Here is a 13,554-nt window from a genome sequence, read left to right on the forward strand (position 1 = left end):
GTAAAAATGCTTTAGAGTTAGAACTATGACAAAGGAACCTCATCATAATCTGCAGCATGTCTAGATTAAATTCTTCCGTTTACAGAGCCTTCAATTTTTAATATGCCCCCAATGTTACTATTGACTCATTTGAATGTTTAACTATGAGGAACTGCAGGAGTTTTTCCAAAGTTACTATGCCATTTTATTATATTACAGCTGGAATATGAGGATTCCAATTTCTCTACATTCTTAACACTTATCATTTGACTTTTTGAGTATAGACATCACAGTGGGTTTGAAGTGGTATCTCACTGTAGTTTTTTTTAAAATTTAATTTTTTAAAATATATTTTTATTGATATCAGAGAGGAAGGAAGAGGGAGAGATAGAAACATCAATGATGAGAGAGAATCATCAACTGGCTATCTCTTGCACGTCCCCCACTGGGGATCGAGTCCGCAACCCAGCATGTAGGCTGATGCTCCATCCACCAAGCCAAACCCGCTGGGCTCACTGTAGTTTTGATTTGCATTTCCTTGAAGGGTGAAGATGTTTATTACTTTTTAAGTTGACTTTTGAATGTGACAGAAGTATTATGTCACCAGCACAAAGGAGGATGTTGTATATTTGCTAGAATAGGATGAACATAAACTTCTTCATGTTTGTACTAATTTGCATGGGCTGCCACACAAAATCCTACAATTGGGTAGGCTGAACAACAGAAATTTATTGTCTCACAGTTGTGAAGGCCAGAAGTAAAAAATCAAGGTGCTGGCAAGGTTGGTTCCTTATGAAGTATACATTCCAGGCCTCTCTCCTTGTCATGTAAATGGCGGTATTCATGTTTATGTGGCAAATTCCCTACATAAATATCTGTATCCACATTTCCCTTTTTATAAAGACACCAGTTATATTGGATTAAGCGTTCACCCTGTTCCAGTATGACTTCATCTTAACTAATTATACCTGCAATGACCCTATTTTCAAATTAAGTCACCTCTGAGGTACTGGGGGTTGGACTCCAACATAAGAATTTGAGGAGGGGCAATTCAACACATAACAATATTTAAAAAAAATTTTTTTAAAACATATATTTTACAGAGAGGACGAGAGAGGGATGAGAGTTAGAAACATCAATGAGAGAGAAACATCGATCAGCTGCCTTCTGCACACCTCCCACTGGGAAGGTGCTCGCAACTAAGGTACATGCCCTTGACCAGATCAAACTTGGGACCTTTCAGTCCACAGGCCGACGCTCTATCCACTAAGCCAAACCGGTTAGGGCATAGCAATATTTTTTAAATTTATGGTGTAAAAAAGGTGACGTAGCGGAAATACATAGCCCTGTCTTAGATTTCCTATTAAAACTAGATCTTGCTCTGTTAAAATGCCTTTCCACGAACTATGATTTCTACTGGTGCTGTTATGAACATTTTCCAGCAATAACAGAAGCCTGAGACCTTTATTGTGATCACATGGTTTGGCTTACAAATTGTTCCTGTCCATACAATCAAAGGAAGCTAATAATAAGTAGAGGTTCTCTTAAAGAAAGAAACATTAGTCCGAAAAAACCCCACAAAGTACCTCTATATTTCAGAAGCTTTTGGCAGTTCATAGGCTTTCAACTTTTTCATTAGTGCCTTACTTTTCATTGTACCTTAGTGAATGTTGTTTTTTTTCCAAATACAAAAGTCCTTTATACAATGCTGTTACAAAGTTTTGAAAACTACAAATGAAAAAGAAAAGGTTTTTTGAAACACACTGAACTTATTCCAGATGTGTAAACTATTTATAAAAAAGCATACTGACACAGGCATCAGAATTTTGGTATCAGCATTCCTTAGACACTTCACACTTTAAATTTAAAAGTGTGAAAACTCTATAATATCGACATTTATATAATGCCTCTTAAAAATAATTTCACTTATTAAGACAGAATTCTAGCCCTACCTGGTTTGACTCAGTGGATAGAGCATCTACCTGCAGACTGAAGGGTCCTGGGTTCGATACCAGTCAAGGGCACATGCCCAGGTTGCAGGCTCAATCCCCAGTAGGGAGCATGCAGGAGGCAACCGATCAATGATTCTCTCTCATCATTGATGTTTCCCTCTTTCCCTCTCCCTTCCTCTCTGAAAATCAATCTATAATAATAAAAGAGTAATATGCTAATTAGATCAGATGTCCTTCTGGACGACCTTCTGGATGAAGCAGGGCTGCGAGGGAAGCCCAGGTCCCGGGTGCTGGAGGGAAGCTGGTGCCAGCAGCCGGGGGAAGGAAGGCCTATTCTTGTAGGAATTTCATGCATTGGGCCTCTAGTAAAAAAAAAATACAAAAATACAAAGAGACAGAATTCTAATTTAATCTTAAAAGGATCTTAGATTAGGTCATAAAGAACTAACTGAAAACCATATATAATGAGTATTTTTGCATGACTTAGTTCTCTGAAAACAGCTTAGAGCTATACAGTATCTAGTTATTCTTTATATAATAAAAGGCTAATATGCAAATCGACTGAACAGAGGAATGACCAGTCACTATGATGTGCACTGACCACCAGGGGGCCGACGCTCAACACAGAAGCTGCCACCTGGTGGTCAGTGCACTCCCACAGGGGGAGCACCTCTCAGCCAGAAGCCCTAAGCCGGGATCACAGTTGGCGAGCAAAACGATGTTAGTGGGAGCCTCCCCTGCCTCCACAGCAGCGCTAAGGATGTCCAACCGACGGCTCCCGGACTGCGAGCGGGTGCAGGCCAGGCGGAGGGAACCCCTGAGTGCATAAATTTCGTGCACCAGGTCTCTGGTATCTGTTATAAATAGCCTCAATTGTTGCTAAGAAAAAAGATAGCAATACTCCTGATCATATAATGACCTCCTGGTTCATAGGTTGATGCTCAACCACTGAGCCATGCTGGGTTATTTTTGCTTTTATTATCGGATCCAAAAAAATTGCAGTCAAGGCAGATGTCAAGGAGCTTGCCCCTATGTTTTCTTCAAGGAGTTGTATGCTTTCAGGTCTTATGTTCAAGTCTTCAATCCATTTTGAGTTGATTTGTGCATATGGTGTAAAATAGGGATCCAGTTTCATTCTTTTGCATGTGGTTATCTAGTTTTCCCAACACCATTTATTGAAGAGACTATCCTTTTCCGATTGTATAGTCTTATCTCCTTTGTTGAAACTTATATATGCACTAGAGGCCTGATGCACGAAATTTGTGCAAGAGTAGGCCTTCCTTCCCCCAGCTGCCGGCACCAGCTTCCCTCTGGCACCTGGGACCCATGCTCACCTCTGGCTGCTGGCAGGCACCTGGGACCTGGGCTTCCCTCCCAGCCCCAGCTTCATCCGGAAGGTCGTCAGGAAGGACGTCCAGTCTAATTAGCGTATTACGCTTTTATTATTATAGATATTAAAAAAAATGGGCAAGGAGCCTGAATAGTCAACAGAAGACTCACTGGAAGAGAACCCTGGTGACAGAGGATGGAAAGTGGAGACAGCATAGAGACTGGTAGGAGGGGTGGAGGTGCGAAAGGGATGGCCAGGCTCTGACAGACAGCAACTGAAGCTCCGGAGAGAGATCACAGCTGTGGGGGGTTGCCACTAAGAACTCTGGGGTCTAATCTCCAAGCTGCCTCACCCACCCCTCCCAGCAGAGAGCACCAGAACTGAGAAGGATACCCACATAACATTTAGCTGTGAAAAGCAGCAGAGTTGCTGTTGGCCAGGGATAGACAGCTGGAAATTCAGGCACTCTCTTAAAGGTCCAACACACAAAATTCCCAGTCAAGCCACCCACCTTGTGCTCTGGCAGAGGGAGGGGAGAGTGGACTGGAGCTGAGTGAGCAGAAGCCAGGACTGGGGGCTCCGGGGTTAGAACTCAGAAAGCAGACATCCTGGTTTCCTGTGCTGAGTCATTCCCTTGCTGTGGAGGCCATATTCCTCAAGCAGGCATTAACTATACAGTTGGCTTTGCCTGGGGGGAAGACCATTGATCCACCCTATGGCGGGGGGGGGGGGGGGGGGGGCCACCGGTTACAAGGCAAAAACACACACACACACACACACACACACACACACACACGGAACCTTTTGCCCCAAAGAGAGGTTGCTCCAGCCCCTTAAGAGGATTAGAAAAAAAATTAGCCTTCAGGCAGAAGGAATAGCCCCATCCTGCTGAAAAGAACTCTAGCCACACCTATGGACCATTGCCTGAGGGCAACTCATGACAAAATCCTATCAGTCTGTAGTTAGAGGCTGTGGTCTCTGGAGGCTTTGAATCTTTGCCTGATCTAACTAGTCAGAAACAGCATTTGACACTGTCCTGCACTAGAGATTGAGAGGCATAGCAGATCTGCCTAATACATAGTCACAAACCAAAAAAGGCAGCATGGATCCAGAGACAGGGAAGCATGGAACAGAGTGCAGAATCTCAGAGGGAAGGGGGGCGGGGTTCAGTTCCTGATGCCAGCCTTTTAAGAGATACAGCAAAAGACAAAGAGAGAATCTTAAAAGCAACAAGAGAAAAGCAGTTAGTTACCTATAATGGAATGCCCATATGACTGTCAGCTGATTTCTCAACAGAAACTAAGCAGACCAGAAGGGAGTGGCAAGAAATATTCAAAGTGATGAATAGCATGGATCTATAACCAAGATTACTCTACCCAGCAAAGCTATCATTTAGAATTGAAGGTCAGATAAAGAGCTTCACAGACAAAAAAAGCTAGAGGAATTCATCACCACCAAACCAGTATTATATGAAATATTGAAGGGTATTCGTTAAGAAGAGGAAGAAGAGAAAAAGATAAACAATATGAACAAAATGGCAACGAATACATACCTATCAACAATTGAATCTAAAAATAAAAATAAACAAATAAGAAATCTAATGAACAGAATGAACTGGTTTATAAAATAGAATCAGAGGCATGGAAATGAAACAAACTGATAATTCTCAGAGAGAAGGGGGGTTGGAAGAGATTAAACAAAGATCTTATATGCATATATGCATTACCCTATAGACAATAGGGTGGCGAAGGCCTGGAGCAGGGTGGGAACTGGGTGGAGGGGGGCAATGGGGGAAAAAAGAGGGACATCTGTAATAATCTCAACAATAAAGATTTTAAAAACCCCCACCTAATTACCTAAAGTTCTAAATGGACTAGGAAAAACAGGTCAATTCTAAGGTTTCAACAAAAACGTTCAAATTTAAAAAAGGGGGGTTGATTTTAAATAATTTTTCTACTTGTTCTTCACGTTACTGAGTGTAGCAAGAAATCATAAAAAGTGTGACAGTACAGAATGGGTATCATCAAAATCAACAAACAAGTGTTGGTGAGGATGTGGAGAAAAGGAAACCCTAGTACACTGCTGTGGGAATGCAGACTGGTGCAGCCACTATGGAAAACAGTACGGAATTTCCTCAAAAAATTAAATATGGAACTGTCATTTGACTCAGTTTTCCCACTTCTAGGAATATATTTTAAGAGACCCAAAACACTGATCAGAAAGAATGTATACACCCCTATGTTCATAGCAGTGCAATTTACAATAGCTAAGACCTGGAAACAGCCCAAGTGTCTATCAGTTGATGAGTGGATAAAAAAGTTGTGGTACATTTACATTATAGAATACTATGCAGCAGTGAAAAAGAAGAATCTCTTACCCTTTGAGACAGAATGGAGGGACTTGGAGTGTATTATGCTAAGCGAAATAAGGCAATCAGAGAAACACAAGTATCACATGATCTTACTCATATGTGCAATCTAATGAACAAAATAGATCCAGAGACATAGAAGCATTGAACAGACTGTCAAATCTCAGAAGGAAGATGGGGGGAAGGTGGGAAGAGATCAACCAAGGAACTTGTATGCATATATGCATAACCCATGGACACAGACAATAGGGTGGTGAAGGCCTGGGGCGGTCTATAAGGGGTCAATGGGAGAAAAAAAGGGACATGTGTAATACTTCCAACAATAAAGATTTAATTAAAACAAACAAAAAATTTAAGACGTGTGACAGTATTCTCAGCTGTTATGACTTAATTTTGTATTAATCAAAATTTAAGAACAGAACAAGAATGGAATAAAAAAAACAAATGGATTTTTGTGCAGCATAACGCATATTAGGCATTTAAAACATATTCTTAAATACGCTTGTGAGTCTCACAGCTTTCTTTATAATAACTAAAAAACAGAAATAGCACACAGGTAGCCTTCATCAGAACAAAAAAAGAATTGCATTGAAACTAGACCACCAACTTACACCACACACAAAAATAAACTCAAAATGGATAAAGGACTTAAACATAAGATGGGAAACCATAAAAATACTAGAGGAATCTACAGGCAGCAAAATCTCAGACATATGCCGAAGCAATTTCTTCACTGATACTGTTCCTAGGGCAATAGAAACTAAAGAGAAAATAAACAATTGGGACTACATCAAAATAAAAAAGCTTTTGCACAGCAAAAGAAAAACATCAACAAAACAACAAGAAAAGCCCACTGCATGAGAGAACATATTTGCCCAATGTTATTTCCGATAAAGAGTTTAATCTCCAACATTTACAGAGAACTCATACAACTTAACAAAAGGAAAATAAACAACCCAATCAAAAAATGGGCAACGGACCTAAAGAGACACTTTTTGAAAGAAGACAGAAGAAAGGCCAAAAGACATATGAAAGCATGTTCAAAGTCACTAATCATCTGAGAGATGCAAATCAAAACAAAAATGTGGTACCATCTCACACCTGTCAGAATGGCTATCATCAACAAATCAACAAATGACAAGTGCTGGCGAGGATACGGAGAAAAAGGAACACTTGTGCACTGCTGGTGGGAATGCAGACTGGTACAGCCACTATGGAAGACAGTATGGAGTTTCCTCAAAAAACTAAAAATGGAACTCCCATTTGACTCAGTGATCCCACTTTGAGGAATATATCCCATGAAACTAGAAACACCAATTAGAAAGGATATATGCATCCCTAAGTTCACAGAAGCACAATTCACCATAGCTAAGATTTGGAAACAGCCTAAGTGCCCATCAGTAGATGAGTGGATTAAAAAAACTGTGGTACATCTACACAATGGAATACTACGCTGCGGTAAAAAAGAAGGAATTCTTACCATTTGCAACAGCATGAATGGAACTGGAGAACATTATGCTAAGTGAAATAAGCCAGTGAGAGAAAGATAAATACCACATGATCTCACTCATTTATGGAATATAATGAACAACATAAACTGATGAACAAAAACAGATCCAGAGACAGAGAAGCATCGATCAGACCATCAAACCTCAGAGGGAAGTTAGATGAGGGTGGGGGTAAGAAGGAGCAATCAACCAAAGGACTTGTATACATGCATATAGGCCTAACCAATGGACACAGACAACAGGAGGGTGAGGGCATGAGTGGGGGGATGGGGGGGGGGGAACGTGGGGATAAGGACACATACGTAATAACTTAAACAATAAAAAAATTAATAAAAAATTGCATATTTGCACAGAACATTATTGGGTAATAAAACTGAGCTATTGATACAGGCAATAACATGCATAAATCTGTAATACATGTTGAGTGAAAGGAGTATAAGAGTACATAAAAGGTGGGGGAAAAGTAGGTTTACAGTTGTTTGTGTGGAAAATAATACAATAATAAATAATAATACAAGAATAAGCGGTGTTTTGCATACTAACAACTATAAACCCACTTTTGCCTTCCCCTGTACTGAATGACTCTAGTTACATAAGTCATCGGACAGGAAAATATATGGTAGAAAAGAATCAGAACTTTTGGTTGTTGTTTCTTGGGGTGATAGTAAAGTTCTATATTTTGATAGACAAATGGGTGGGTTCTGGGATGTAGTCAATTTGCCAAAAACTCATTGAATGGTAAGTTTGTGATTTGTGCATTTTCTGTATGCCTATCCTATCTAATAATAGACAAACATGGTAATTGACCATACCTCCGCTACGCTTCCCATTGGCTAATCAGCAGGATATGCAAATTAACTGCCAACAAAGATGGCGGCCAACAGCCACGCAGCTGAAGCGAACATGAGGCTTGCTTGCTCCAGTGATGGAGGAAGCCAAGGTTCCCCGCCTGCCGCGGCCCAGCTCTGAGCTCTGGAAGCAACAATGTTTCAATTATAGAAGCTAAACAAAACCAGATACCTGCTTTCAGCCAGCCACGGCCTCAGAGCTGGAGCGGCTCTCAGCTCCAGTGACAGCTATAGAAGGTAAATAAATTCCAGAATAAAAAAAAAAGAAAAAAATAAGAGGCTGGGAGCTTGTCGCCCGCCAGCCTGAAAACAGCCCTCAGCCCCTCACCCAGACTGGCCAGGCACCCCAGTAGGGACCCCCACCCTGAAGGGGTCGTGACCAGCTGCAAAGAGCCTTCAGCCCGTCATCCAGGCTGGCCAGGCACCCAAGCAGGACCCCCACCCTGATCCGGGACACCCTTCAGGGCAAACCAGCCAGCTCCCACCCATGCCCCAGGCCTCTATCCTATATAGTAAAAGGGTAATATGCAAACTGACCCTAACAGCAAAAAGACTGGGAATGACTGGTCACTATGACAAACACTGACCACCAGGGGCAGATGCTCAATGCAGGAGCTGCCCTCTGGTGGTCAGTGCTCTCTTACAGGGGGACCTCTGCTCAGCCACAAGCCAGGCTGATGGCTGCAAGTATAGCAGTGGTGGTGGGAGCCTCTCCTGACTCCTCAGCAGCGCTAAGGATGTCTGACTGCAGCTTAGCTCTGCTCCCCGCTGGCAAATGGACATCCCCCGAGGGCTGCCGGGCTGCCAGAGGGATGTCTGATTGCCATCTTAGGCCCAATCCCCCAGGGAGCAGGCCTAAGCCAGCAAGTGGTCACCCCCGATGGGGTCCCAGACTGGGAGAGGGCATAGGGTGGGCTGAGGGACCCCCTACTCCTGAGTGCAGAAATTTTTGTGCACCGGACCTCTAGTCTACCTATAAAAAAGTAACTAATTATTGAACTCCAGTCAATTATATATGCCAAAGTGTTCAAGAATGAAGTACAATGATCCTTGAAATTTATTTTGAACTGCATAAAAAGTGGGTGTATAGATATGGGATAAAGCAAAATGTTAATAAACACAGAATTTAGTAATAGATCAAATTTTGTGTATGCTTGGAAAATTTCAGCAGATCTCACAAAAGCAACCCAGATGCTAGAAAATACCAGTGATATGTCTAAGTAGAATGGGAAAATGATTTTGAACTTAACATTCTATACCAGTGATTTTCAATGAGTATGCAGCAAGAATTTTTACAACATGCAATACCTGACTATTTAGTCAGGAGCACTGACCGCTTTTCCCTTAGATTGTTAAATAAAAAGCCAACACAACAATGGCTGTGAGTTGTGAATGCTCTGTCTATAAATATATGTCATATAATAGAGTTGCACCTTATTAGTCATGTTGTCGCATAGCAAGGTTGTGTCTGATTGGTTAACTCTTGGTACCAGAAATCCTTATGTAGAAGTACAGGCATTTGATTTTTTAAAATGTCACTTTGGAGTTAAAAGGTTAAATAATTACTATTATTATTAATTTTTTGTAAATCAATCAAAATTACAGTTTTTTTTTGTCAGGGGGTATAAAACATATTTTTTGGTGTGCCATGGAATTTTAGCAGTTACTTTATGTGTGCTGTGAGTTGGAAAAAGGTTGAGAATCACTGTTCTATACTACCAGTCAAGTATGATGGCAGAATAAAGACTCCAGACATATAAGGTTTCAAAAGGTTTACTTCATATGCAACCTTTCTTGGGAAAATATCTCAGGCTATTCCCTACTAGGAAGAGTTATTAAAACCAAGAAAGAGGAAGTATCCACAGTATTCAGCAAACAGGTGATTTAAGGTAGGAAGGCTGTGAAGGGAAGTCCCAGGATGAGAGCAGGACACAAGAATCCAAGTGAAATCTTTTTAGGGAAAGAGGCCTCTATGAAACAGACTGAGTAACTCTGAGGATATGTCAATGATGCATTACTGTTTGTAAATCAGAAAAAAAGAAAGACAAAATTTCCAGGAAAAGTGAAAAAAATTACAGGATATCTATGCTCTAACATATAAAAAAACAATGTGACATGATTTTGTTAAATTGGTGAGAGCATAGAAAAGATTCCATTTGACTTCTGGTGCTAAGAACATTCTAGTTGTCTTAAGGGACTCATGAATCCTGGTAATAAAACAATAGATAAGGGAGTGATAATCAGTTACAGATCCAATGTACTGTTTTTTATGTGAATGCATTGATTTTTTTTTTAAATCTTTTTATAAATACAGACTTTCCAAAAAGTTAATTTTAGAAATGTAATAAGTTCCACACTGGCTCAGTTTTCTATCCCAATAAAGAAAATGTTTACAATTTTTTCAGCATATGGAATAGTAAGACACAGAAATTGGCGAAATTACTAGAGTAAAATCAGTTAAGTCTGAGCATCATCTCTCTCAAATCATCTTATCCAAATGATTTGAAAACAGGTTTAAAACTGTCCTTCAAAACATTTCTTCCCAGTGAGCCCTGCATCTGGCATCCACTGGTCAGCTGAGCGGCCTCCCTCTGTGAGAACACACTGACCACCAGGGGGCAGCTACTGCGTTAAGTGTCTGCCCCCTGGTGGTCAGTGCATGTCATAGCAACCAGTCGACAGGTCATGCAGTCGCTCAGGCTTTTATATATACTAGAGAACCGTTGCACGAAGAGATTGGTGCAATAGCCTTCCCTTCCCCTGGCTGCCGGCACCGGTTTTCCTCCGGCACCCGGACCCAGGGCCTTCGCTCCGTCCCGGAGCCTTCGGTCTTTCGGGGGACAGAGCCTTCAGTCTTAGCTCCACTGCTTCGTCCCTATGTATGCAAATTGACCACCATCTTTGTTGGGTTAATTTGCATACTCATCTGATTGGCTGGTGAGCATAGTGGAGGGAGGTTAATTTACATGTTTGTCTATTATTAGGTAAGATAGATAGATTTTAATTGTTTCTGTGATCAGCTGGATCTCCTCTTCTCTATTCCTTCCCTTCCTACATTGTGTGTGTGTGTGTGTGTGTGTGTGTGCGTGTTTTTCTGTTAAATGAAGACCTCGAAACAAGGAAATGTAACCAAGTCCTTTAGGAATGCAGCTCTGTCACTAGAATAGTTCAGGCAAAGGCTAAATTATCTGCCTGATTTCTCTCCCAACAAGAGCTTGCTCAAAATGCACAAGCCTTATAGCAACTGAAAAATGAACAATATAGATGATCGATATCAGATTCTTTTTAGCTTATATGATAAGTGATTGGAAAGTGAAAGGGCAACAAGGCCTAATAAAAGAAGAATGAAAAAAGAATTGGCATTTAGGGCAAATAAAGCATATAAAATGAAAATGGAAATTGCATCTTGGACATGTTTGATGTAGGGGTATTTCCATTGTGCTCAGATACATGGGAACATGACAGTAAAAACAACACAAAGAAACAATATGAAATGTATGAACAGTGTTTTGCAAAGAATATTTGTTATAACAGACCCTCTTTTTTTGAATACCATACAGGAACATACATAATAAGTAATGGCTATTTTTTGTACTTGACTTTCTAATTTTTAAATAATCATATTGATAGGAAGTTGAATAAAATAGTATAGTAGTCCTATGTACTACTCATCCAGTTTCTCCCAATAACATTACTTAGGTATAGTTTAATATCAAAACCAGGATTGACATTGATATTTACACCTTACTCAGATTTTACCAGTTTTAAATGCACTCATTTGTGTGTCTGTCTCTATGCAATTTTATCACCTGTATACATTTATGTATGATCATCACAATCAAGATACAGACTATTCTATTACCACAAAGATCCCTCATGCTACTGCTTTACAGTCACAACCATCCTACTCCCCCAACACCATTCTAATGCCTGGCAACCACTAATCTGTTCTCCATCTCTATAATTTTGTCGTTTTAAGAACGTTATATAAATGGAACCACATGGTTGTTACATGTAGCAGTGGTTTGTTCCTTTTTATTGCTGCATAGTATTCCATATTATAAATATAGCACTTTGTTTAACCATTCACTGACTGAAGGGCATTTGGGTTGCTTCCAATAAAAAGATACTTGTTTTAAACATAGTTATTCTATAATAAGCAAGCTTCTTTCCCAAGAGGAATTTTAAAATGAGGGCTTTATGTTCATTTAAGCCATAGCTTTGCATACATATACAGAGATTTTTTTTTTCCTTCCCACATTGAAATTAAATCCCAAAGCTTCCCTTTCCAGTGGGGGCCAATGCAGCAAGGTAAATTTGCAGTTAGTTAAACTTCCATCTTATACTGTAAGGTGATATTTTGTACCAGTTATGGGACTTCTTTCATGTAGAAGATAAGTTAGTAAAGTTAATTGTATACCTACCTCACAAAAATCATTTATATCCATCACTGATCAAACTAAAGTTGGAAGAAATCAAATTATAGTACTTTAAATTCTTAGACAAGACAATATCAAATTATTGTCTTTCAAGAAGAAAGATCAAGAATAAACACAAATGTAGTTTATTATCCATGATTAATTTCTTTTGGAGAGGAAGTAGTGTCAAGGAGTTATAGATGAAAACATTAGTCAAGCAGGCTATAAAAGCAGTAATTTAAACATATTATGTGGTCTAATATCTTGAAATAAGGCTTAAAACCTTACAACTTGCCTAGCAGTGAGCTAATAAGTAAAGTTTTTTTAAAGTCACAAATTTACATTTCAGAAGGTACAGAAAGAATAACACTAAACATAAAGTGTAGGCATTCAAATGGGAAAAAAATTTAAGTTAACAGGCATGTATGGAGACTAAGAAGGTAAGAAAAGGGAAAATATTAAAGGATAAAACCTGGGAATAAAAAAAAAAAAACTGCTGGAAAATTAGGTAGAGAACTAGCTTTGAGCCCAGATTAAATAACATCTCATTTCAACCATCAGGTAATGACTAATTGAATTGAATTCTGGAAAAATACGCACGTTCACACCTTTATCAGGTACAAGCTAATTTGCTTAATTATATAACATATCCTTATTGAGGAAGCAAAGTTAACTTAAAATTTTCTTTGATTTTTGCACATGTCTGTACTATCAGTAAACATTATCAGAATTCAGAGATTAATTGGGAGATTATTTTACCTTTTTTAAAAAAAGGTTACTATTATATGGAGAAGAAACTGATACACGCCTTTCTCTTTAAGATAACTATCTTGTTTAGTTATCTTAAGTTATAAGAAATAAGTTATCTCTGTATGCAGGTGTCACTATAAAGACAAGAGTATTGATTCTGTGGTTTGGAGCTGTAAGAACTATTTGAAAAGTTAACTGCCATTTGCAACCACACCGCTTTAACACAGACTGCCCAACATATTTACAAAATATCATGAGAGTGAAATTTTCTAAATCAAGTAGCAACAATGTTTATTATTGTAACATTTTCAAGAATGGAAAAAATAAAACATCAACTTTCAGTGCTTCTTTATTTTGAGGAATTAACATTAACTCAAATGGGTATAATCAGCTATTCTAAA

At 39.4% G+C, this 13,554-nt stretch overlaps 1 protein-coding gene across 10 annotated transcripts in view; it reads right to left on the bottom strand.

Annotated features, from left to right (window-relative positions):
- Nucleotides 1-13,554, bottom strand: part of R3HDM1 (R3H domain containing 1) — a 172,819-nt gene that overhangs the window by 156,447 nt on the left and 2,818 nt on the right. The window lies entirely within an intron of this gene.

Source organism: Myotis lucifugus, unplaced genomic scaffold, assembly GCF_000147115.1.
Source record: "Myotis lucifugus unplaced genomic scaffold, Myoluc2.0 scaffold_312, whole genome shotgun sequence".
In the NCBI taxonomy this organism is placed as follows: Eukaryota; Metazoa; Chordata; class Mammalia; order Chiroptera; family Vespertilionidae; genus Myotis; species Myotis lucifugus.